Source organism: Dipteris shenzhenensis, chromosome 31 (assembly GCF_047967505.1).
Source record: "Dipteris shenzhenensis isolate YYH24624 ecotype China chromosome 31, Dip_SZ_1.0, whole genome shotgun sequence".
Taxonomy (NCBI): Eukaryota; Viridiplantae; Streptophyta; class Polypodiopsida; order Gleicheniales; family Dipteridaceae; genus Dipteris; species Dipteris shenzhenensis.
In genome coordinates this window covers 44,554,358-44,579,782 of record NC_141626.1, presented here as the reverse complement: position 1 = coordinate 44,579,782, position 25,425 = coordinate 44,554,358, and positions in this window count along the sequence as shown.

The following is a 25,425-nucleotide window of genomic DNA, read 5'->3' as shown; positions in this document are numbered from 1 at the left end:
ATGCCAAGTTGACCATAGTTCTCAATGATCTAAAAAATTGAGCAATGGCTACTCCAATCCTCAGAAAACCAAGATGGGATGTCATATTCCATGTGCATGTGGATGCTTCTAGTTATGCATTGGGTATTCACGTAATGCAGCTAGATGGTTGGTTGGACTATCCAATATCTTATGCTAGCAGGTTACTTACACCTACAGAATCAAACTATAGCACCACGAAGCGAGAATTTAAGGCATTATTTACTTGGAAATCCTTTTATGTTCTATGTGGATCATCATGCCCTACTTTATCTCATCAACAAAACTATCATTCAAGGATGTCTAGTTCATTGGATGCTACTACTCCTAGGACTTCAACTTCAAGATTTTTCATAAACCAAGTAAGACCCATGTGGGCACTGATTGTTTTTCCAGGTTACCAGTACCCAAGCAAACTCAAAGAGTTGACAGATAAGTTTGCAATTAATGATTGTGAGAATAAGTATGCTAAGTTGGTCAATTACTTATCTCAAGGCACATTCCTTGAAACTATGCCTTGAGATAAGTGCAAGAAATTAGCTCTTAAGCTTGGAAATATGCTTTGATTGGTGGACAGCTATATCGATAGTGTGCAGATGGGATTCTTTGCCGATGGTTGCTACCTCATGAACATGCAGTTGTAAGAAAATAATACAACGTCTGTGCTCAACAGATAACAAGATCTCGTACGCAAGAGAGAAAACTAGATAGTATGGAGAATCAAAAATTTGATTACTGTAGAACTGATACAATAGATGGTGCTGCCTCCCAGCCGTGCGCTCCTGTGAGAAGCTTCGATGGCGAGCTGGAAACAGTAGAGGACGGAGGCTGGATGCTAAGGAAGCAGGGTGCTGTAGCCAGTGATGAAATGGGCTTCACGGGCTTGCTCTTATATAGCCACCAGTCGTAGTCGGTTGGGCTCAATTGGGTGACCCCGACCCACCAGTCTGCCCAAAATGGACGACTGGGGGTCGGTCTCGAAATAGGCCACCGACCACACGATAGAACCAGTGCACAAAATAGAGCAACTGACCTACAGACACCGTTCGGCCCACAACCATCTGGGATCATCTGGGTCTCCAAACGGGCCCCGCAACTCGAGAGTGGGCTACCCCAGGAAATGCTCCATCTACCCTCAATGCGGTCAGTCATGGGATGCCTTCCCACACTTGCATGTAGCCTAGTTGGCAGTGTGCCAACTCCGTCCAGCCATCAGGCCACACATGGCCCCCATCTCTGGTGTCCAAACCAGGACCTACTGGATAACCGAGCTACTCAAATGCCTTCTCCTCATATGGGGGGCTTACAAGTAGAGTTAGCTGGTTCCCGTGTAGTTACATGAGAGTGGAGCATTGATATCTAACACCCCCCCTCATAAAAACTCCATTCTTGAATTTGGGATCATTTCATTGGATTTATGACTCACTATCTCTACTTCAACGTTTTACTTATGTTTTCAGTCCAATGCCAAGTCGATGAAGATGCCTCTCCAGCAAGTCTCTTCCAAGAGCCTTTGTGAAGATGTCCGCAGCATTCTCTGTAGTCGGACGGTACACCAAGTTGACCTCTCCATCCATGATGAGCTCACGTACAAAGTGATATTGAATCTCAATGTGTTTTATGCGAGCGTGGAACACAGGGTTCTTTGCAATCGCCATGCAACTCTACATGATAACTGCGTAGGCTTGTTCTGCACTGCACCCATGTGTTGAGATATCGAGCTCCACTCATGATATGCCAGGGTGACCGTTGTGCATTTATGTCACCAACTTGTTAGCTGCAGAGAGTTCTTTTGGCTTTCACAACTAAGAAGAGGAAAACTGTTTTCAGCCTCCACCTTTGTGTGTATTCCCCCATTGTGTATGTGAGAAAGCCACAAGTGAGACTCCTTCCTTCTCTCCCACTATCTTCACATGGTATCAGAGCCTGGTTCATGGTAAGGAGCTCAAGAAGGCAAACCAAGTTCGTGGTGTTTTGGTAAGAGGACCAGTGTTGCTTTCCTTTTTGGAGTTTGGGAGTAAATCTCTACAAGTAGCACAGCGAGAAAGTGCAAGAGTGCATTGTCTCAGATTGAGACGCCCTTCGTGGTGTGGCGAGAGGGCAGTATATGCTGCAGGGCCCATTTTGGAGGCAAAAGTTCTCTGCAAGCATTGAGAAAAAGGCTCTGTTTTTGCTGTGCGACCACTGTTCTGTAGGTCGGTGAAAAGTTACCGCAAAAATTGCATCGTATGCCTGTGTGCAGAGATATTGGGAGTTACAGAATCATCCTTATTTCCTGATGCAAAATCGTCACTAGGAAGTGACTGTGTGGTCAAATACCACTTTCGTCAGTTTTGCAGATTTGCCCTTGTGAGGCAAAAGCTATGTTTTTTGCAGTGACAGAATATTTTGCAGTGTTCTATAATGGCATCTGATTCTCTTTCACAGATTGTCACCGAAAAGCTTAACAAGAACAACGTCCAAGCATGGAAGTTTAGAATGACGAATTCCCTTATGGGAAAAGGCTATTGGGAGTTCATTACAGGAAATGAAGAAGAACCAATTCTTCTTAATGTTCCCAATCAACAGGAAATGCAGGCATTTAAAGGATGGCATGAGAGAGCCTGAAAAGTTATGTATTGGCTGTCTATCAGTATTTCAAATTCTATGATTGTGCATATTCAGGATGCAAGTATGCCAAAGGAGGCATGGGATACTTTGGCAAAAATGTATAGCACAAATACGCAAGCCAGGAAAATGCAGCTCAAGCAGGAGTTGCACAATGTGCAGAGAGAAAATATGAGCATCAATGACTACCACATGAAGGTGAAGAAAATTGCAGATGCACTTGCTTCCATTGGGTCGCCAGTGGAAGATGATGATTTAGTTTCTGTAACCTTGAATGATCTAGGAAAGGATTATCCACAGTTCCGGACATCCATTGCTGTTCGTGAAAAATTTCTTGATTTTGAGGAGTTGTTTGCTCTTCTAATTTCTGAAGAGCAGAGAAATGGTGGTGCATCTTCTTCAGGAGGAACTTTAAAAGAAACTATCTTCTACTCAAATGCAGGAAGAGCTAGAGGCAGAGGTAGAGCAGGCCGATTTGGAGGCCGTGGTAGAAATCAGAATATGCAGCAAACTCAAGAAAACCAGTCCTATGGAGGAGGACGTGGTAACTCTAGAGGCAGGGGGAGCCAAAGAGGTTGTGGTGGATGGCAGAGAGGCCAAATGCAAATAGCAATGTTGAATGCTACTACTGTGGTAAAATGGGTCATATGGCTAAAGACTACTACAAAAAACAGAATGACATTATGAATGAAAAATTGCAGCAAGGCAATTATGCATCCTCTAGTAGATAGGGTGATGACAGAAATGAGCATTTGTTTATGGTGCAACACATGACCAATTCTGTGACAAGTGCAGAAGAAAGTAATGATGTGTGGTATGTTGACTCAGGTGCATCAAACCACATGACAGGTCATGCAGAATGGATGCAGGATGCAAGGAAAATGGAAAGACTAGGATTTGTGGAGACTAGTGATGATATTGCACATCCTATTGTGCAAATTGGTAAAATTCCTTTGTCTATGTAGGATGGGAAAAAGAAATACCTATCTGATGTATTTCATGTCCCGAATATCACCAAGAACCTAGTTTCTATTGGTCAAATGGTTGAGTAGGGCTTGCAGGTCAGATTTAATCCTCATGGATGCTTTGTTGAGGATATGAAAAATAACAGTCGCTTGATAGCAAAAGGAAAGAAGAAGGGTAGGATGTTTACGTTGAATGCGGACATGCCTGAATTGAGTGCAGCGATGTTGCACATGGAACTGGTGTAGTTGCAGATATTGATATCTGGCATAAAGGCATTGGTCATGTTAATGTACAGTGACTTAAATCAATGCAGGCCAAAAATATTGTTGCAAGATTGCCTAAATTCAAGGTTTTAGAAATGCATAAGGTATGTGAAGCCTGTCAATTTGGAAAACAGGCAAGGAAATCATTTCCTAGAGATGTTCAAGAGAGTAAGAAGCCATTGGAATTAATCCACTCTGATGTCTGGACTACTAAAGCTGCATCTATTGGAGGCTGTCATTATTTTGTCACTTTTATTGACGACTACATCAGAAAAGTTTGGGTGTATCTTATGAAAAAGAAAAGTGAAGTGTGGGGTTAAAGGTCACTGTGCCTTAACCCTAGTTATGTACAATACTCAAACACATATATAAATGAATGAAAAAGAAGATTAGGGTGGTTCTGCACCCACCAAAACTTGTGTGGCTCTCTGTCTCTCTCTCTCGCTCTCTCTCCCTCTTCCGTTCTTGCTTCCGTTGAGAGCACTCTCAACTGGTATCAGAGCTCGGGTGATCTAGCTGAGCGTGCGTGAATGCTTGGAAGCTCAGCAGCTCTGTGGGAGGAAGGAGAAGCTTTGTGGGAAGCTTTGTGGGTGACTTTACTTGCATCTGAGTGTGCAGAGACCTTGGAGGAACCTTTGGAAAAGTCACTTTGGCTTTGCGAAGTGGTTTTGAGAGCCTGTTAAGAGCTTTCAAAGAAAAAGTCGTTTTTTGAGCTTTTCCCTGTTCCGTTCGATGACAGAGACTCCGTATTGACTTGTAGAGGCAACTATTGCTTGCTTTTGGTGTCCACATTACTTCAGGAGCCTGGAAACACCTTCATTCCTGAATCTGGGATCATTTCATTGGATTTCTGAGTCACTGTGTCAGTTCTTGCGTTTTTTGCCCGGGTGTTGGAACTCAAGTTTGGAGCAACCATTTGCAGATCTGTCAGTTCCGGTGGACTCAGGAGGTCCTAAAACTTCTATGTTGCTCATCATTCGCACTCCGGTGGAGTTTACAGATAGCTCTGTTTCCAAAAACGTTTTTCAGTCCGTGTGTTGGACCCAGTGATTGAGGCCACGGTTTCCAAAACCGTCTGTCCCATTGCGTTCCGGACGCCCAAAAACCCCTACCTATCAGTTCTTGCGCGATTCGGTGGAGGATTTTCAGAGTTATAAATCTCTGTGTATTCGATTTCGTCTCTCTGTTATGCATTTTTCATACTAAGGTTTTGAAACCTTAGATTTATGCCACATGGCAGTGGATAAGTGTTGACTCCCATTTCTCACTCATCGGTTGGGATTTTGGAGTTCTGGCAGAAGAGAGATATTTGCAGATTTTCTTGCTGAGTCCGATTATGCAATGGCGCCCATGTTTTGAAGCATCTCAGGTTCTATTTTCAGTAGCGCTCATTACCGTGGGACTATGATTTCTTGAGCATACCTTATGCAGATCACTCTGGTTGCAGTTTGAGCAGTGTGCGCTCATTCGTGGTATGCATTGGGTTGCAATGGATGATTTATAGGCCATTTGGATGCATTGCGGTCCTTGTTGGATCCGCTGATAGGCCTAAATTGCCTTGTGGGATGCTATTTTTTTATGGACGCTTTGCACATGGATGCTATTTTATGCTAAGGGACAGCTTTGAAACATTGTAGGTGATGCACTGATAGTGCTATGCTCTCTTGGATGAGATATTATTGATGCATATGCCAGTGGACGGTGTTTATGCTTGAGTCATTTGGCACTTATTGGCATTTTCTTTTGGGCCAGATTTGCTCATATGGATGCATAGTATATGCACATGAGTCAGATGCATCTTTTGATGCTTTGAGCTTTGAGTTTTGGTGATATTTCACTTTATTGTGGCATACACATTTGGGTGCACTTGGTATTTGGTGTGATTCTCTCTTGCAGGCACTAGCATTTGGGATTTTGCTTTATTTGCATCATGGCATCCTCTTCCATGCCTGAAAAGGAGTTTTTCAGCATTAAAAAGTTTGATGGGACAAACTTTTCTTTGTGGAAAGAATAGATAAGGGATGTGCTTATTCAAAAGAAGCAGATTAAACCCTTGGCAGGGATTGAAGCTAAGCCTGCAAATATGTCTGAGGATGATTGGAATGAGTTGGATGCATTAGCAAAGTCTACTATTAGACTTCATCTTGCAGAGTCAGTTTATTTCACAGTAGTAAATGAGCAGACTACGGAAGATTTGTGGAAGAAACTGTGTGCCACTTATGAGAAGGAAACTGCCTCTAATAAAGTTTACCTCATGAAGAGGTTGTTTGAGCTGCAGATGAAGGAAGGGGTCTCCATTGCTTCTCATTTGAATGAATTCAATATTATTTTCAGCCAGCTTCAGGCTCAGAAAATGAATTTTGATGCGGAGACTAAGGCAATATTTCTCTTATGTTCATTGCCATCCTCATGGGATACCTTCCGCACAGCTGTCAGTAACTCTGCACCTGGTGGAGTACTGAAATTTGATGATGTTGTGGGTAGCTTGTTGGCCGAGGAGATTAGACGGAAGTCTATGGATGGCAACAAGCAGGATGCAGCCTTAAATGTGCAAAGGGGCAGATCACAATTCAGGGGGAAGTCCCAAGAAAGAGGGAAGTCTCGTAGCAAATCCAAGGCACGGAACATTGAGTGTTACCATTGTGGCAAGAAGGGCCATATGAAAAAGGATTGCTACAAGCTGAAAAGAGAGCAAAAGGATAAGAAAAAGAATGCAAATTGGGGTGGAAATCAAAAGGAAGAGAGTCCAAGGGAGGACAAAGGAAAAGTGAAGATCGAGGAGATCAATGCAGTCACACATGATAGTGACAATGACGTTCTCTTCATGTCTAGTTTATCTGCAGAGTTGCTTGCCACTTCAGATGATGCATATTCCCAGGATTGGATTTTGGATTCTGGTGCTTCATTCCATGTTACTCCCCATAGGGAATGGTTCTCCACTTATGACAGTGGAAAGACAGGTTGTGTGCATCTTGGAAATGACTATGCATGTGACATAGTGGGAGCAGGTGACATAAAGTTTTCTTTTGCAAATGGGTCTGCATTTGTTTTGAAACATGTGAGACATGTGCCTAAGCTGACCAAGAGTCTTATTTCAGTGGGTCAGCTAGATGATGCTGGTTTTCACACCACTTTTGGCTTTCAGAGTTGGAAAATTCAGAAGGGCTCTATGCTTTTGGCTAGGGGTGCCAAGTGTGGGACTTTGTATCCCTTATATGTATCAGGGGTATTTGATCATGTTGTTGCAATAACCGAGCAGCCAAGCACTTCTTTGTGGCATTGCAGGTTGGGGCACATGAGCCAGAATGGAATGAAACTCTTATGCCGTTTGGGTTATGTACCACATTTGAGTTTCTCTGATTTTGAATTTTGTGAGCATTGTCTCTATGGGAAGCAGACTAAATCAGCCCATAAAAGAAGGGGAAAGAAAGAGTTTGAAATGCTTGATTTGGTGCATTCAGACGTATGTGGTCCCATGCCTACACGGTCATTAGGCGGGGCTGAATACTATGTGACATTCATTGATGATGCAACTAGGAAAGTGTGGGCTTATGCTATAGCTCGGAAGAGTGATGTGTTCCAGGTATTTCAGAAATGGCTGGCCTTGGTTGAGAATCAGTCAGGTAGAACGCTTAAATGCCTACGGACTGACAATGGTAGAGAGTATCTCTCTCATGACTTTCAGCATTTCTGTGATACTCGTGGGATTAAGAGGGAGCTTACATCCCCTCGTACTCCAGAGCAAAATCCAGTTGCAGAAAAGATGAACCGTACCATTCAAGAAAGGTTGCAATGCATGCTTTCCAATGCAAGTCTTTCTGGTGGTTTTTGGGCTGAGGCAATGAAGACTGCAGTGCATGTGATCAATAGATCACCTAGTAAGAGTTTGGATGGTGGTATTCCTGAAGAGGCATGGAGTGGAAAGAAGCCCTCTTACTCTCATTTGCGTATATTTGGGTGTGAGGCATATGCACATGTGCCAAAAGAGCTTCGAAAGAAGCTAGATCCTAAGTCTAGGAAATGCATTTTTTTGGGTTATGGTGAAAGTGGAGAGATGGGCTATCGTCTCTGGGATCCAGAAGCAAAGAAGATCATACGCAGCCATGATGTGGTCTTCAATGAGAAAAAGATGCATAAGGCACCCATGAGGGATGTGGAAATGAGAAAAATAACTTTCCAGGATGTGAATCCACCTACACATGTTGATAGACAGCAAGCTGTCCATGCACCAAGTGTGCAAGAAATGGTACCACCAAGTACTCCCACAGGTACACAATCAAGGGTAGATGATGGATCATCTATTGGTGGAAATGATGAGCCAAATGTGGCTGATATGCAAATGGGACAGCAAGCTGAAATGCCCTTGAGAAGATCATCTAGAGTGTCTAGACCGCCTGATAGGTTTGTTCCAGGGGTAGACTATGTGATGCTTACTGATTGCGGGGAGCCTTCTTGTTACAGAGAGGCTATGATGCGTGAGGATCAATGCAAGTGGGAGTATGCTATGCAATCAAAGATGAGTTCACTTATGAAGAATAAGACTTGGGACTTGGTTTCTTTGCCACATGGAAAGAAAGCATTGCCATGTAAATGGGTCTACAAAATGAAGGTCACAGGTGATGATGTGCCTAGGTACAAGGCCCGTTTGGTTGCTAAAGGGTTCAAGCAAGAGAAGGGTGTGGACTTTGATGAGATATTCTCTCCGGTTGTGAAGATGACCACACTTAGATGCATGCTTGGACTAGTGGCAGTAGAGGATATGGAGCTTATGCAAATGGATGTCAAGACAGCTTTCTTGCATGGGGATTTGCATGAGGAAATTTACATGGTGCAGCCGGAAGGCTTTGAAGAAAAGGGCAAAGAGCATTTAGTTTGCAAGCTGAAAAAGAGTCTCTATGGTCTTAAGCAAGCACCTAGAGAATGGTATCAAAAGTTTGATGCTTTCATTCGGTCCCAAGGTTTTCGAAGGAGTGAAATTGATCACTGCCTCTACACTAAAAGGGCTAAGGATAATAGCCTGATAATCTTGGCACTATATGTGGATGATATGCTATTGGCTAGCAAGAATACTTATGAGCTAGATGCATTAAAGGCCAAGTTGCATGAGGCCTTTGATATGAAGGATTTGGGACTTGCAGGTCATATTCTTGGTATGCGCATCACGCGTGATCGGAGTAGGAAACTCCTTTGGCTTTCACAAAAAGAGTATGTTACAAAAGTATTGCAGCGTTTCAATATGGAGGGGGGGAAGGCAGTGAGTACTCCATTGCCTCCATATGTGAAACTGAGTCATACAGATAGTCCCAAATCGGATGAGGAAAAGGCCATGATGGCCAAGGTTCCTTATGCATCAGCAGTTGGGAGTCTTATGTATGCTATGATAGCTACTAGACCAGACATTGCATTTGCAGTGGGAGTTGTTAGCCGGTATATGGCTAATCCAGGAAAGAGGCATTGGGAGGCAGTTAAGTGCATCATGAGGTACATGAAGGGTACCAAGGAGATGTGCATCTGCTTTGGTAAAGGAGACATGCGTGTACTTGGGTACACAGATTCAGACTATGCAGGGCATGTGGATAGTAGGAGATCCACTTCTGGTTATGTGTTCACCTTTGCAGGTGGTGCAGTGTCGTGGATGTCTCGCGCACAGAAGTGCATTGCTTTGTCTACCACAGAGGCTGAGTATGTTGCAGCCACAGAGGGTTGCAAGGAGGCTATATGGCTTGATCGGCTAGTGGGAGATTTGGGGATTCATACAGGTGTACCGACATTGCATAGTGATTCCATGAGTGCTATTCAGCTAGCACGGAATCCGGTCTTTCATGCAAAGACCAAACACATTGAGGTCAGGTACCATTTCATCAGGGAGGTACTTGAGGACAAGCGCATAGAGCTTGTCAAGGTTCATACAGATGATAACCCTGCAGATATGCTGACGAAGAGTCTACCTAGTCAGCGGTTTGAGTATTGTCGTGTATTGATGGGCATTGGATAGTATGCTCACTGGTTGTTCTCCCTTAAAGGCACATTGTCCTTTGAGTGGGAGGTTGTGGGGTTAAAGGTCACTGTGCCTTAACCCTAGTTATGTACAATACTCAAACACATATATAAATGAATGAAAAAGAAGATTAGGGTGGTTCTGCACCCACCAAAACTTGTGTGGCTCTCTGTCTCTCTCTCTCGCTCTCTCTCCCTCTTCCGTTCTTGCTTCCGTTGAGAGCACTCTCATGAAGTGTTTGGGCATTTCAAAGCTTTTAAAGCTATGGTTGAAAAAGAAACAGACCTGCAAATAAAATGCCTAAGGTCAGATGGAGGGGGAGAGTACCTCTTAAATGAGTTTGCAATGTTCCTGCAGGAGCATGGCATAAAGTAGCAATTTTCATGCAGTCATACCTCATAGCAAAATGGACTTGCAGAAAGGAAAAACAGGCATATTGGAGAGGTATCTCGGGCCATGCTAAATGAAAAAGACCTACCAGATTATTATTGGGCTGAAGCAGTTGCTATAGCAGTTTACATAATGAATAGGACTCCCACTACAGCAATACATGGCATGATGCCAGAGGAGATGTACACTGGTACAAAACCAGGTATTTCTCATTTGAAAATTTTTGGTTGCATTACCTATGTTCATGTGCCAGATGAGTTGAGGTCCAAGTTGGATCCAAAAGCTGAGAAGTGCATCTTTATTGGTTATTCTGTACAGCAGAAAGGGTATGGATGCTATAACCCTTCTACTCGTAAGTTTACAGTGAGCAGAGATGTTTTTGATGAGATGAGCAGCTGGTATAAACCAGTAAATGTGATTGATGATGTAGATGCACAAAATGATGTAGATGTGGACCTGCAGTGTCCTCTAGCAGTGGTTCACATACTTCGCCATGGACAGGCAGATTGGGATCAGGAGAATCTCCTCAAAGCAATGTAGATAGTGGTATGCAGGTATCACGAAAAGGAAAAGAGAAGGTAGATCAGCCCATGTTTGATGTAAATGCAAGTTACTCTTATGTGGATGGTGAATCCAGTGGCTCAGAACAGAGCATTGATGATGAGTTGGGTATTCCTTCTATTGTTACACCTAGGGTAAAGAAGACCAGGGATGTTTTGAGAGCACCTGGAAGTGAGCCTATTTTGCACAAGTCTTCCAGAGCTAGGTATCCTGTGGATAGGCTGAAATATGGTGGATTTATAGCCATTCACTATGCCTATATGGTCAAAGTGATACAGGAACCAGAACCCACTTCTTTTGAGCAAGCCATGGGAAAAGAAAAATGGGAGAAAGCCATGGATGAAGAAATGGATGCCTTGGAAGCAAATGCTACATGGGAATTGGTGCCTTTGCCTAAAGACAAGAATGCAATTGGCTGTAAGTGGGTTTATAAGGTGAAGCACAATGCAGATGGTTCTGTGAACAGATATAAGGCAAGATTAGGTGTCAAGGGGTATGCACAAACATATGGCATTGATTATGAAGAAACATTCAGTCCGGTTGCAAGGATGGCAACTGTAAGAGCAGTCATTGCTATGGCTGCATCAAAGGGATGGTCTTTACATCAGATGGATGTAAAGAATGCCTTCTTGCATGGTGATTTGCAAGAAGAGGTCTTTATGGAGCAGCCACCAGGTTATGTTCATGCTGTTCATTGTTTGCAGGTTGAAGAAAGCCTTGTATGGCTTGAAGCAAGCACCTAGAGCATGGTCTGACAAGATAGGACAGTATCTTGTCACTATTGGCTTTCAGATTTCCAAGGTAGATTTCTCACTTTATGTGAGAAAAATAGAGAAAGGTATTATGCTGCTTGTCATTTATGTTGATGATTTGATCATCACAGGTGATAGTGATTAAGATATCCATGTGAAAATGCTATTGAAGCAGAAGTTTGAGATGAAGGATTTGGGAGAGCTGCGTTATTTCTTGGGCATTGAGGTGATTAGATCACCAAGTGGGATACGGCTCTTGCAGAGGTAGTATGGATTGGACATGCTATCCAAATATGGGATGACAGGCTGTAAGCCTATTTCAGTTTCTTTGGAGCAGAATGTGAAGCTAAGTGCAGATGCAGGTGAGCTTCTGGAAGACCCTAGGAAGTTTGATTTGTATGACTATTACTAGGCCAAATTTGAGCTATGCTGTTGGATTGGTAAGTCAGTTTATGCAGGCTCCAAGGAAACCACATTTGGTTGTGGCTAGATGCATCCTCAGGTATGTGAAGTCCACATTGTAGTATGGACTATTTTATGAGACTGGGGTTCAGATACAGTTGCATGGATACACTGATGCTGATTGGGCTGGTAGTATTTCTGATAGATGATCTACCAGTGGATATATGTTCTCTTTTGGGAGTGCTGCAGTCACTTGGAGCAGCAAGAAACAGCCTATATTTGCCTTGTCGAGCATAGAGGCTGAGTACATAGGTGCAACAATGGCTGCATGTGAGGTAGCTTGGTTTCATAAGCTACTTTATGATATGCATCAGTCTACAGATGGGCCAATTGTCATTTATTGTGACAACACGAGCAGTATACACTTGGCAAATAACCCAGTTTATCATGCTAGAACAAAGCACATTGAGGTGCATTATCACTATGTGCGGATGATGGTTTTACTAGGTCTTATTGATCTAGTTTATGTCAGCACAGAGGATCAGGTAGCTGACATATTCACAAAGACATTGGGCACAGAGAAGATGTACAAGTTCAGAGACCTGCTTGGTGTGCAGGAATTGGGATTGAGCTAGAGGGGGAGTGTTGAGATATCGAGCTCCACTCATGATATGCCAGGGTGACCGTTGTGCATTTATGTCACCGGCTTGTTAGCTGCAGAGAGTTCTTTTGGCTTTCACAACTAAGAAGAGGAAAATTATTTTCAGCCTCCACCTTTGTGTATATTCCCCCATTGTGTATGTGAGAAAGCTGCAAGTGAGACTCCTTCCTTCTCTCCCACTATCTTCACACCATGTCCCCTAGAATCCTTTTCAACCACACTGCCTCACAAGAAGCAAAGCATGCTGATTTGTACTCAGCCTCGATAGAAGAAAGAGCAACTGTGGGTTGCTTCTTGCTAACCCATGACACAGCTCCAGATCCAAGTGAGAAACAGTAACTTGTCACTGATCTCCTGCTGTCCACATCTCCTGCCCAATCTGAGTCATAGAATCCAGTCAAGATGTTGCCCTTGGTATAGGTGATGCCATAATCAAGTGTGCCTTTGATGTATTTCAGCACCCGCATCCTTGCCCTCCAATGGTTCTCCCAGGGCTTATTGGAAAACTTGCTTAGTACACCAGTCGCAAAGCTGATGTCCGACTGTGTGTTGCACAAGTAAATCAAACTGCCCACAAGCCTTCTGTACTTCACTTCGTCCACCAGTGGTGATGAATCCTCATTTGAGAGCTTCACGTCAACCTCCATAGGGGTACCAACTGTCTTGCACTCAGCCATGCCAAATGCCTTCAGTATCTCTCCAGCAGCATACTTCAACTATGAAATGAAGATCTATTTTGGCTCTTGCCAAACTTCAATCCCCAAACAGAAATGCATCAGTGTCATTTCAAACTCTCTTCCTAGCAAATGCTTTGTCTGCGAGATCTTCTCTTTATGGTTCCCTGTTATGACAAGGTCGTCCACATAAAGCACCACGATCATACACCTGCCTCCTTCTCTGAAGATATACAAATTTGCATCTGATGGGCTCCTCCTGAAACCGTTTCACAGAAAGTAGCACCTTGTGGGGCCTATTTCAGCCCGTAAAAGGCCTTCTTTAGTTTATAGACTTTACCTTCTGAACCGGGGATCACAAAACTTGGTGGTTGTTCCACATATACCTCCTCCTTGAGATCCCCATTCAGAAAGGCAGATTTTACATCCATCTGAAGCACAGACCAACTTCCCTGGGTAGCTAAAGCCAAAACACTGCGAATTGTGGTTAGTCGAGTTGTGGGAGCAAAAGTATCCTGATAATCAAAACCATGTACCTGTGCAAATCCTTTTGCCATGAGCTGAGCCTTGTACTTATCCAACATGCCGTCGAACTTGTACTTGGTCGGTCTTGTACACCCACTTGGTGCTAATTACCTTGCGTTTTGGTGGATGATCCACAAGGTCCCAAGTGTTGTTCTTCATTATGGAGCCATACTCCGACTGCATAGCCTCCATCCACCTATCATCACCCTGTGCCTCTTCAAGACACTTGGGTTCATCAGCACAGATCACTTCTGTCATCAAAGCATAGTTGACCAAGTGTTCCTGCACTCTTCTTTGCTCCTCTAATCTCTTGGACTGGCGGTGTTTGGATGGTTCCTCCTCAATGGCTGGAGGTTCTCTGCCATCCAAAAGCTACTTTACCCACTTTGGGAATGGCTTTTGTCGTTGTGGTTTTGCAAGCTCTTCTTCATCTTCTTTATCTTGAATCCTCCCAAGCACCATTGGGGGAGTTTGGTCTGCTATTGGTGGTGTTACTGGATGGATATCCTGGTCCTGGTTGTCTAGGAAGGAAGCATCCTCCTCCAATTGATGCGGCTGTTCTGAGAAGACCACATCACGACTTACTATTACCTTCTTGGTAATAGGGTTATAGAGATGGTAACCCTTCTCCTCTTCACTGTAGCCCAAGAAAATACACTGTCGGCTCTTCGGTTCCCATTTGGTTTTGTTAGCATTAGGGACATGCACAAAACAGTCACATCCAAAAGCTCTGAAATGTGCAGCTGAAGGTTTCTTACCAGAAAAAGCCTGCAGTGGAGTCATCCCGTTCACAGCTTTTGTGTAGCTACGATTCAGAATGTAAACTGCAGTGTTACATGCTTCAGCCCAGAAAGTCTTTGGCAAATCTTTCCCTTTCATCATACTCCTACCCATTTCACAGATGATGCGCATCTTGTGTTCTGCTAATCCATTTTGCTGTGATGTATGTGGCGGGGGTTTCTGCCTCTTGATCCCGTGACTTTTGTAGTAACTCTCGAATTCAGTTATGTGAACTCTCCACCTCTATCTGATCTCAATTTCTTCACCTTCTTCCCCGTTTCTTTCTCGACCATTACATGCCATTCCTTGAACTTACTAAAAGCCTCGTCTTTAGTCTTCAGGAAGTATAGCCATATCCTTCTACTGTAGTCGTCGATCAGCATCATGAAGTAGTAGGAACCACCCAAAGCTTCCGTCTCCATCTTTTCGCAAAGGTCCATGTGAACGAGCTCTAGAGGAGCCTTTGCCCTACTGGCCTCTTTAGGAAAGGGCTACCGATGCTGCTTGCCCATCATGCAAGCTTCATATACATCGGGCAGATCTGAAATTTCTGGTAGGTCTGCAATCATTCCACTTTTATGCATCTCCTTCAAAGAACTAAGGTTTAGATGACCAAACCTCTCATGCCACAGCTTAGTGTTCTTCACATCTGCTCGAGCACTGAAAGCTGAGAGTTCATAGATGTTGTTGCATCGTGTACCTTTACCAACGACCTTTCCTTGAAGATCCAGGATCTATGCACCATTCTTATCGAATTGAACTTTGAGGTCCCGATCCGTGATCGCAAAAACGGACAACAAGTTCCTCTTGATATCTGGTACATAAAGAACATCGGACAACTATTTTACAACTCCATCTGACTTGAGAGCAATCGTACCTTTTCCTTTTGCTGGACATTTTGCATCATTGCCGACTACTACCAGGATGTCATTCCCTACCGCTTACAGGGAGGTATACCAATCCTTCCAACTGGTCATGTGGCACGATGCACCACTGTCAATGATCCAAGGTTCATCCGCAGGTACATGAACTGCCTCCATGCAAATCTCCTCAATTGCTATGAACAGCTCTACTGGTGCTGCCTGCGTGCTATTGCTAGACTCTTTCTTTACTCCATTCTTCTCATATGCAATCTTCTTCTGGCACTCATTCTGCTTGTGCCCTGCCTTGTTGCAATAGAAGCACTTGATCTTCTTCTTTCTCTTTTTATCATCAAAAGAAGATGGGTTACCAGAGTCCTTACCCTTACCTTTTTTTGATCCAGTGTAGAAAGCCGAATCTTCTCCAGTCCTCGTCTTTTGACGCATCTCCTCCTCCAGAAGCATCGCGCTGAAATCCTCAAAGTTGAGGGGCAAATTTTTGTTCTGTGTATTCTGCGTCGTAACAAGACCGTCGTACTTTGGTGGGAGAATCCGTATGCACCTTCGTGCTAGATTCTCGCTGGTGATGGTGATGCCAATTGCAGTCATCTGCTGATCGCACAGATTCTTCACCCTGGTGATGAACTTCTCTTCCGCTTCAGACTCAGACAATTTCTCATTCGTGAGTTGAGTCTCCAGATTTTGAATCCGCGTCTGATTCGTGGTCTTGTACTGATTTTTCAAGACCGCCCATGCCTCCTCCGCTATGGTGACATGTTGAATTAATGCCATGACGGAATCACTTACACTACAGACAATAGAACACAGTGCATCTACATTTCTTCTTGTCCACGCGAGAATCTCATCCGCAATTGGTAATATCTGTTGTCCTGCATTGGCTGGATCCAGTCTCACAACCGGCCTCACGTCCACCCCAGTAGCAGTGTCCCAAAGCTCATATGCGCTTAGGATGGTCTTCATCTTGAACTTCTAGAGTGGATAGTTAGCACCATCCAACTTTCCGCTTTCGCCGAACGGTGGGATTCACAGTCTTGTGGGCTGGGCCATCTCTCACAATCTGCTTGCAAACAGAAACACACTACCAAATCTTCTTGCTAGAGTCCAGGCTCTGATACCATGTAAGAAAATAATAATACGTCTGTGCTCAATAGATAACAGGATCTCGTATGCAAGAGAGAAAACCAGATAGTATGGAGAATCAAAAATTTGATTACTGTAGAACTGATACAATAGATGGCACTGCCTCCCAGCCATGCGCTCCTGTGAGAGAAGCTTCGATGGTGAGCTGGAAACAATAGAGGACGGAGGCTGGATGCTAAGGAATTAGGGTTGCTATAGCTAGTGATGAAATGGGCTTCATGGGCTTGCTCTTATATAGCCACCAGTGGTAGTTGGTTGGGTTCAATTGGGTAACCAACCCAGTCCACCCAAAACGGTTGACTGGGGGTCGAAATAGGCCACCGACCACATGATAGAACCGGTGTGCAAAATAGAGCAACTGACCTACGGACATCGTTCGGCCCACAACCATATGGGATCATCTGGGTCTCCAAACGGGCCCCACAACTTGAGAGTGGGCTGCCCCGAGAAATGCTCCATCTACCCTCAATGCGGTCAGTCATGGGATGCCTTCCCGCACTTGCATGTAGCCTACTTGGTAGTGTACTAACTCCATCTAGCCATCAGGCCACACATGGCCCCCATTTGGTGTCCAAACCAGAACCTACTGGATAATCAAGCTACTCAAATGCCTTCTCCTCATATGGGGGGCTTACAAGTAGAGTTAGCTGGTTCCCATGTAGTTACATGAGAGTGGAGCATTGATATCTAACAATTGTGTTGTAGGAGTCTCACTCAGGTTCATCAGGAGGGCACTTTCAAGGCGAGTTAACTGTACAAAAAGTTTTACAACCAGGTTTGTGGTGGGATATATGCTCAAACCAAATGTACATAGCATGATATGTGCCAACACATTGATCTAGGGGGCTAAATAATCTATGCCTTTATAGCCCACCAAGCCCTGGGAAGCCTTTCAATGTTGGGGTTTGGATTTTGTTGGGGCGTTTAAACCCACAAAGTTCACTCAAAACAAGTATATACTCATTTCAATTGACTATGCTATGAAGTGGGCATAAGCTAAGGCACTCTAAGATAATTGAGCTCGGAGCACAGCTAAATTTGTGTATGCAGATATTATATGCTGATATGGATGTCCTCTTCAGCTTGTCAATGATCAAGGAGTACATTTTCTCAATCATGTGAGCAAGGGTACTGTAGAGAGAGGAGAGAGGAGAGAGTAGGGCAAGGAGAGAGAGTGGAGGAGAGAGAGAAAAGAAAGAGATAGATAGAGAGTGTGAGGAGAGAGAAGAGAGGGGGTGGAGAGGAGAGAGAGAGAAAGGGTGAGTAGGGAGAGGAGAGATAATGGAGAAAAACGAGCAAAGAGAGTGGGAGGAGTGAGGAGAGAGAAGAGAGGGGAGAGGGCGGGGAATGGGAGCAGATTTTTTTTTTCAAAAAAGAAGCAAACTCGAAGTAGAAAATTATGAGGAAACCATTTTACACACCAAGTTGAATGGGGCTGTCAGTGAGGCGAGGTGGTCTTCATAAGCCATAGCTATGGAGATTTGCATGCCAACAGCCACACTACTTTTTTGTTACATAGAAAATAGACCACCACACACCATCAGGTGCAAAGCATGGCAATGCTCTAGAGCCATGGGGGAGAGACAGAGAGAGAGAGAGAGAGAGAGAGAGCATGGGTGAGGAAATGGAAAGACAAGGGGTGGAGATGTAGGGGGCTATGGCATAAGAGGGAATGGAAAGGGTGATGAGAAGGCTCGGGGGGTGCACTACTTAGAAAATTATGTATCACATGCGTTCAAGGGGTATTTTAAAAACCCCTCAACTAAAATTTTCCCCCCAATTAAAACACCCCTCTTTACTTAGGAACTAAGTGATTTTTTTCTAAAATTGAATTAAAAAACCCCTCTTGTTATTGTAAACCTGATGAAATTTTCCAAAAAGTTAAATTAAAATATCCCTCCTTTTGAATGCACGTGGTACACTAAAATTTTATAAGGTGAACCCCCCGAGTGAGAAGCATACACTTGGCTAGAGGGAATGAGGAGATGGAGACATCAAGGATGGAGGGACAAACTTTATTGAAAGGGAGGAGGAAAGGGAAATCAAAGTACAAGAGTGGAGGCTATACAAGAGTGAGCATGTCACATCAAGAAATAGCCCCTCCTTTTATAACCAAAGGGTCCCACATGCATGGTGTGTGTGGATGCATCTCCCATGTGATCTTGGTGGTACACATTCTCAATAGCATGCAACAATTCCTTTTCTTAAAAATCAAACCTTTTTATCCTAAGTCTAAGATGCCCCATGGCTCCTTCTGATATATTATAATACCTAGAAGGACAAGTGGAGGGTTGGCATAAATATGCTTGGCACTTCATCCTACTCTTCCCTTATAGAAATATTATTTCTTGGACTATATACAACCACCCCTCATGGGACCAACCCACATGGATGAGTAAGTCCAAGATTCCTGACCACCTCCACCAATTTTATACTATATATCCCATTGACATTGGCCATCTCTCACTTAATGCTTGCATGGGACTACCTAGGCGGAGGGGTGGCACATGGGGATACCCTACCAAATCACCATACTATATTATTTTTGCCATGGACTATGTACAACACACCTATGGGTCCTTTACATGGAAGGGTGGCACATGGACTCTCCCTGCAACCTCAACCTTGGGCCCTTTACACCTATGTACAACACCCTTATGGGTCCTTTACATGGAAGGGTGGCACATGGGCTTGCCCAATAACCTCAACTTTGGCTGTTTGCACATTATGTTTTATCCTACTAATGCCACATGCATTCACACACACATTTATTTATACCATTTTCTTTGGTAAATGTTTTGCCAATAACAACACATGGACTCGTGCCCTAAAGTTCCCTTGTAGATCTTGAGAGCTTGCATGTAATTTGCATCGAAGAAGATTATTATTTCTTGCAAAGATATATTAACGTATAATTTCAAGAGTAGATTTTCTATTTTTTGAAATAAGAAAGTCTTCCAAGTTCCCTCTCTATAATGTGAGTTTATATATATTGTGAAGTGCCATTGTGGTATAGGAAAAGTTTAGATGCTTCGAGGCCCTCCATCAATGTGTGTTATAGGTAGCCCTCCATAATGGGATCTTTTAACAAACCTACATTATTTAATATTATTGGGGAAGAAAAAGAAAAATCTACAACTATGGATGTGTGGTCGATAATCCATAACAAATAAAAGAATTGTTCTGTAGGATTGCTATTTATATCCTTTATTTAAATTATTACATGCACACACATTATTTACTTATTTATTTATACTTATATTTACATATACATTTATTTATTGTTTGTTCTTTTATGTACGAAATATAGAGTATGGTACAAAAAAGTTTCCTAGTTTTCATTAATACTACAAAACCATAATGTTAGCAAATTAACTTTTCATTTTGGGAAGGAATTTCGAGCTCTTTTCAAAATAATGAAAAGTACAAAATTAATGAAATGGGTGTTTCTAAGAAAATACTTTTGGAATGATGAGTATGTTAAATGTTATCAATGGTCGATTGTCATCTGTCAAGATGATCCAACCTTTGTTGAAATCTTGAACAAAGTTTGAACAAACACATAAGAAATAAACACTATTAATTCCATGTGCTATGGACCTAAACCACATGACTTGATACTATCGCACTTGTTTTGCACAAACAAATTGACCAGTAAGAACAATCAACATGTACTTTTAGATTCTCATGCCAAAGACCAAATTCATAACAACTTCTCTAAATCAGCCTCCTTGTCAAATGACCCTGATAAGACCAAATTCATAGAAACTTCGCTAAACCAATCTCCTTATCAAATAACCTTGGTAAAACTATTAGACTCCATACACAAATAAAATCAAGAAAATAAATGCTCCTTGAGTTGTGTGTAGATAATTATAGCACAGCTAATGGCATTGCAAATGGATAGATGGAACACTTTAAGCCACAACAAAGTTTGGTTCAATGACCATCCTCTTGGTATACTTCTCTAGCAATATGGCAAGAACTCATAGTGTCAGCAACAATTGACACATTTATTAAAGAAGATAACAATCCATATTGGATAGAAATAATTCTTATTATAAAATAAATACAAATCGAAAAAAATAGCAATTGTACCATCACACAAGCACAATAGCCAATAAAACCAATGGTAATAAGAACATTCCATTGTGCACAAAGACTAACCCTAGAAAGGCTATCTTTTGTTGCAACTGGCTAACCATGATAGAGAAACATATATGCAACACTTTCACTAAACCAATAAATAATATGACTTTCAACAAATGGGCGCATTTATTAAACATGAAATGGAAAGGCTCCTCACCTTAGCATCTTGGCAATTGAATATACCATGCCTAGAAAGTTGGGCTGAGTATTATACAAACCCTATACATACAATCATTACCACCCCACCATCTTGAAATTAAATAATTCCTACAATCTTCAAGCATCATATATACTTTGCCTTAGTGAAACAAGAATTCGAGACCCTACCATCTAGAGTAACACACAAAAACATTCTACAATATTAGCCTTTGAACCTTTTCCCAACCTCCCAAAGTACAATAGCCACAAATGGGATTGAATTAAGCATAGCACATATCCAACCAGACTCAAACGTAGTCTTTATTATAGCAATATACTGTAATATGGAAACATGCAAATTCAACACACTTAAAATATATAAAAGAGATATTAGAACAAGAACCTACTTATTATCATCATTGGGGATGTAAATATTAACATGTTGCGAGATCCACCCAGAAATTTAACTTGGAAAAACAAATGTACTAAAGCCAACTACATCTTGCAAACACAACTCCTACAACAATATACAATTCCCAAAATCGATGACGTTTAAATAAACAAACCCATATAAAATAGTACATAGGCAAAACCTAGGCCTACTAGACTAATCACATTCTCATATAAACTTATCAATTACCATTATAGTTTCCATATATGAAATCACTCAACATGTAATATTCTTATCACTTACCATCATAGTTTCCATATTTGAAAACTCCCAATAGGTAATATTCTAACAACATATACAAATACATTTCGTGTATGTCTCAATGAACTAGGAGGGAGTGAGCACGAATATTCGTGCTCTCTTGTTATTGCACTTCATTGCTTTCAATTTACATTGTGTCGTGTTTTATGGATGCTCAATGTTATAATATGATTCCACAAGCAACACATATTTAAGCTTTGGGACAGGTGCAAAAGTATAAAGTTGCAAATTCTTGGGGGGGGGGAGGTATAAAGCTGTAAGTGCAATGCCATTGGTCGAAGTGCTTTTCTCTTGCATTCATTGCGTTGACAAGGAAGAGATTCGCCTGGTAACAAGGCTAGCGAGACATGCTAAGAGGAGCTTCCCGCGTCTCGCTAGACATGGGGACGCTACTGGGCTAGCGGTAGGCTTTGGGAGCCAAATGACGTCCCCCCGTGTCTACGGCTGAGTATTCCATCCCGATTGCACCGTCTGCAACAACCGGCTCAAACTGCCTCTGCATGCGCGCCACTGGTGAGACAGGATGTCGAGACTTGGGGTGGTATCAGTTTCTCCAAGCCATCAACCGGCTGCACCAGTCCAGCATTATAATGCTGGGCTGGAATCCGCATTTTTCAGCCTGCTCGGTTGGCAGTCCACTGCCAGGGGAAGGGGGAAGCTCAGCATTAAGGCATCGTGGAGATATCAAACTGCCATGCCAGTAGGGCTGGTCCAGCCCTACTAGCCTGCGCGGAGAGCTCCTCTAATAAGGCTACTAGGCTAGTGTAGACGGTAGACGCATGTTCTCAACAGAGTCCCCCCTTTCAACTTTCCGAGAATTACTCTTGTAATGATGACGATTGGCCTGCCTGTGGTATTCTTGAATGCAGTAGATTCATTTACAGCCAGAAGAGTGTGTGGACTCTTCTACATCGGTGTGTGGACTCTTCTAGTCTAGGTAAGCGGATAGATACAAAGCGTTTGTCGGCTACGGGGCGTGACGAACTGCTTTTGCGATATCCATAATCCAACTGACATGTTTGTTAGACGCGAGCAATCATCTCTTGCTGCCGAAGCCGCCATCACCTTCAATGGAAGGCTCTTCTCTGTGTTGAATTCACCTAGCTTGCATTCGGACCCATGGCAGTGGACACTACGTTGTTAATGATAAATGAGCCGCCTACTCTCGAAGACTCTTTACTTGCGTGCATAACTGTCTGCCTCTTCGACTGGCTGCCTCATCCCCACGATTGTACACGGGAGGATGAATTGTTTGTGTTTTGGCGGTGGTTCCGTGTTTGCGGATGCGCGTCCATTACTAATCGTCAGGGTACCTCATTCCTAAAGAGTAGTGAATACGGTGGTTTGGAAGAGTGGTCCACGTATCCATGTCCATGTGCATGTAAAGAGAACTCCTACTGGACCTAGGACGCATTCAAGAAGCAATGGAGATGTGATGTCCCTCGAACCAATAATGCATCTCTCACAATTATATATGGACTTCACGTTTACATTGTCACCTTTTGCTAACCGTAGTTAGGTTGTCAAATCTTACAATGCTTGCATATATAAAGGTTTCGGTAAGCTCTAAACACGTAAGCTTCTCATCCTCATCCTCATCCTCCTTCTTAGACTCACTGTGTGAGAGAGAGAGAGAGCGAGAGAGATTATATTTCCCATGGTTGGCACCCAAAAAATAAGCAACATTGAGGATCTACCTATGAAGCTCATAACACGTACATGTGTGAGGGAGGAGAGGGGTTGCTCAATTAGTCAAAAAAGCTAGGACTAAAATGTTTTATAAGAAAAAAGGAAATGTTGTCACACTCTTCAATACATATAGTCCTAGCTAGATTCTAGAGTCATGAGCAGCTTGCATCATGAACCCCTTAAGAAAGAAGGTGGACAAAGTGTGTTGTTATTATCGCTTCAACGTATATTCTCGTAGCTAGAAGTTTAAGAGGCATGAAACCCTTGCATCACAAATGTTTGAGTTCTGTACGTTGCACTTTCCTTTTACCTAGCGGTAATGCCATTAGTGTAGGAGCCTATGGACCTATTCCATTCACAATATGATCTCCTTGTTTTTTCTTTGACATGATGATAATGCTCAGCCCTTAAACCATCATATTCCATCTTACATGAACAAACTATGTTCTTTGTGAACTTGCTCAATCGCAGTAACAAAGGCAGGAAATGAATTATGCCCTATAGTTGGACTTTCAATCTTGTTTTAGACATCTAAATGTCTTGCCTAACATGTTGGGAAATTTTTTAAAATTTTAATTTATTTGCCATGCACCAAACTAGGGTTTTAAATTTTGTATATAGGCCGAAAAACTGTCCCAAATCCCAAAAGTGATGTTAGTTTGAGCCACTTATATCCATGAAATTATTCACATAGATACACAAAACAAGTACAACACAATGGGAAAATCCTTTCGGTGAGCTTTTTGTCATGAGCTTTTGTGGCAGTCGAAGTTATTTGGTGAGCTTTATTCACTAGAATCAGTCGCATGTACGCCCACAAAAAGGTGGTGGTTGTCATTGCCACCCAAAAATGCATGTATTGCAAAGCCTCTGGATCTTGTTGTCGGTACACTCTCACCGCCAACGACGACGACTCCAAGAGGGTGTCAACGCATGAGGCAAGTGATGATGAGGACAATTGGCACTAGAAATATGAATGTCTTGGGGGGAGGTAATAAGTGATGATGAGGACTGGCGCCTGAAATGCGAATCCCTTTCTCCAATTTTTGCGGTGAATACCAGTATACAGTGAATGTCGGCACCTCCAGATGCAGAAACATTGCACAAGAAATGCGAATCCAAGGCCCCATATTTTGCACTGAATGCTAGTACAAGCACCTCTGCACGCGAAAACATTATGGAACTGAAACTATGACAAGTGTCAGCACCTCCACATGCAGAAACACTGTACAAGAAATGTGAATCCAAGGCCCCAGATTTTGTGTTGAATGCTAGTACAAGCACCTCCGCACGTGGAAACATTGTGAAACCGAAATGAGTAGGCTTCCTTTAATGAACTGTCTAGCTATTTAAACAAAGGAGATGTTTCCCTCCCTATGCTGAACCTAAATGACATGTGGAATGGGAACAACTTTTCGGCTGGAACGCGAGATGAATGTTCCACAACACCCGGGAGATGTCTGCAGCATTCGTATGGTTGGCTCTTGGAGGTTCTTGTGGAGGTGTGTTTTTAATGAAGGAACCCGGTCTACAGGTCCGGCGAGCCTCCGACTAAAAATGCACCCCCAAAGGAATGATATCCCCTGGCCTGCATATTGCTCTACTATGGCCAATTCTTCCCTTTGAACATCATTCATGAGTATCAACCTGTATCTTCAGCTGGCAGACTATCCACAGTAATGAAATTCCCTAGCATGAAGATTGCTCGATAGCCTGCGAGCAAGCTCCTCCCTGCGGCTCAGCTCACCGTCCAGACCTGTGTCTTTCTATTCCCTTTGATTCATTTCGTCGGATTTACATGAAGCAGATACTCCGTGCAAGTCATTGCATATTTGCCAAAGGAATGATATTCCCCGACCTGCAAATTGCTCGACTGCGTCCAATTGCTCCCTTCAGCTCTTCCATCGTACCTCGTGCATTGAATAATTCCTCATGTCTCGGGTTGTCCATCTCGTTGCTACCTCCACCACCTTCGACAGGAGAAGGCATCATTCGAGTGGTATATCTGTGTATGGTGACCAAAGGGTTGGTTCTTGGAAGTTCCTTTCCAAGGCCTTCTTATCGAGTGGGACATCATTTTATCGGATCTATCTGAGTAGATCAGGAGTCCTGCCAACAG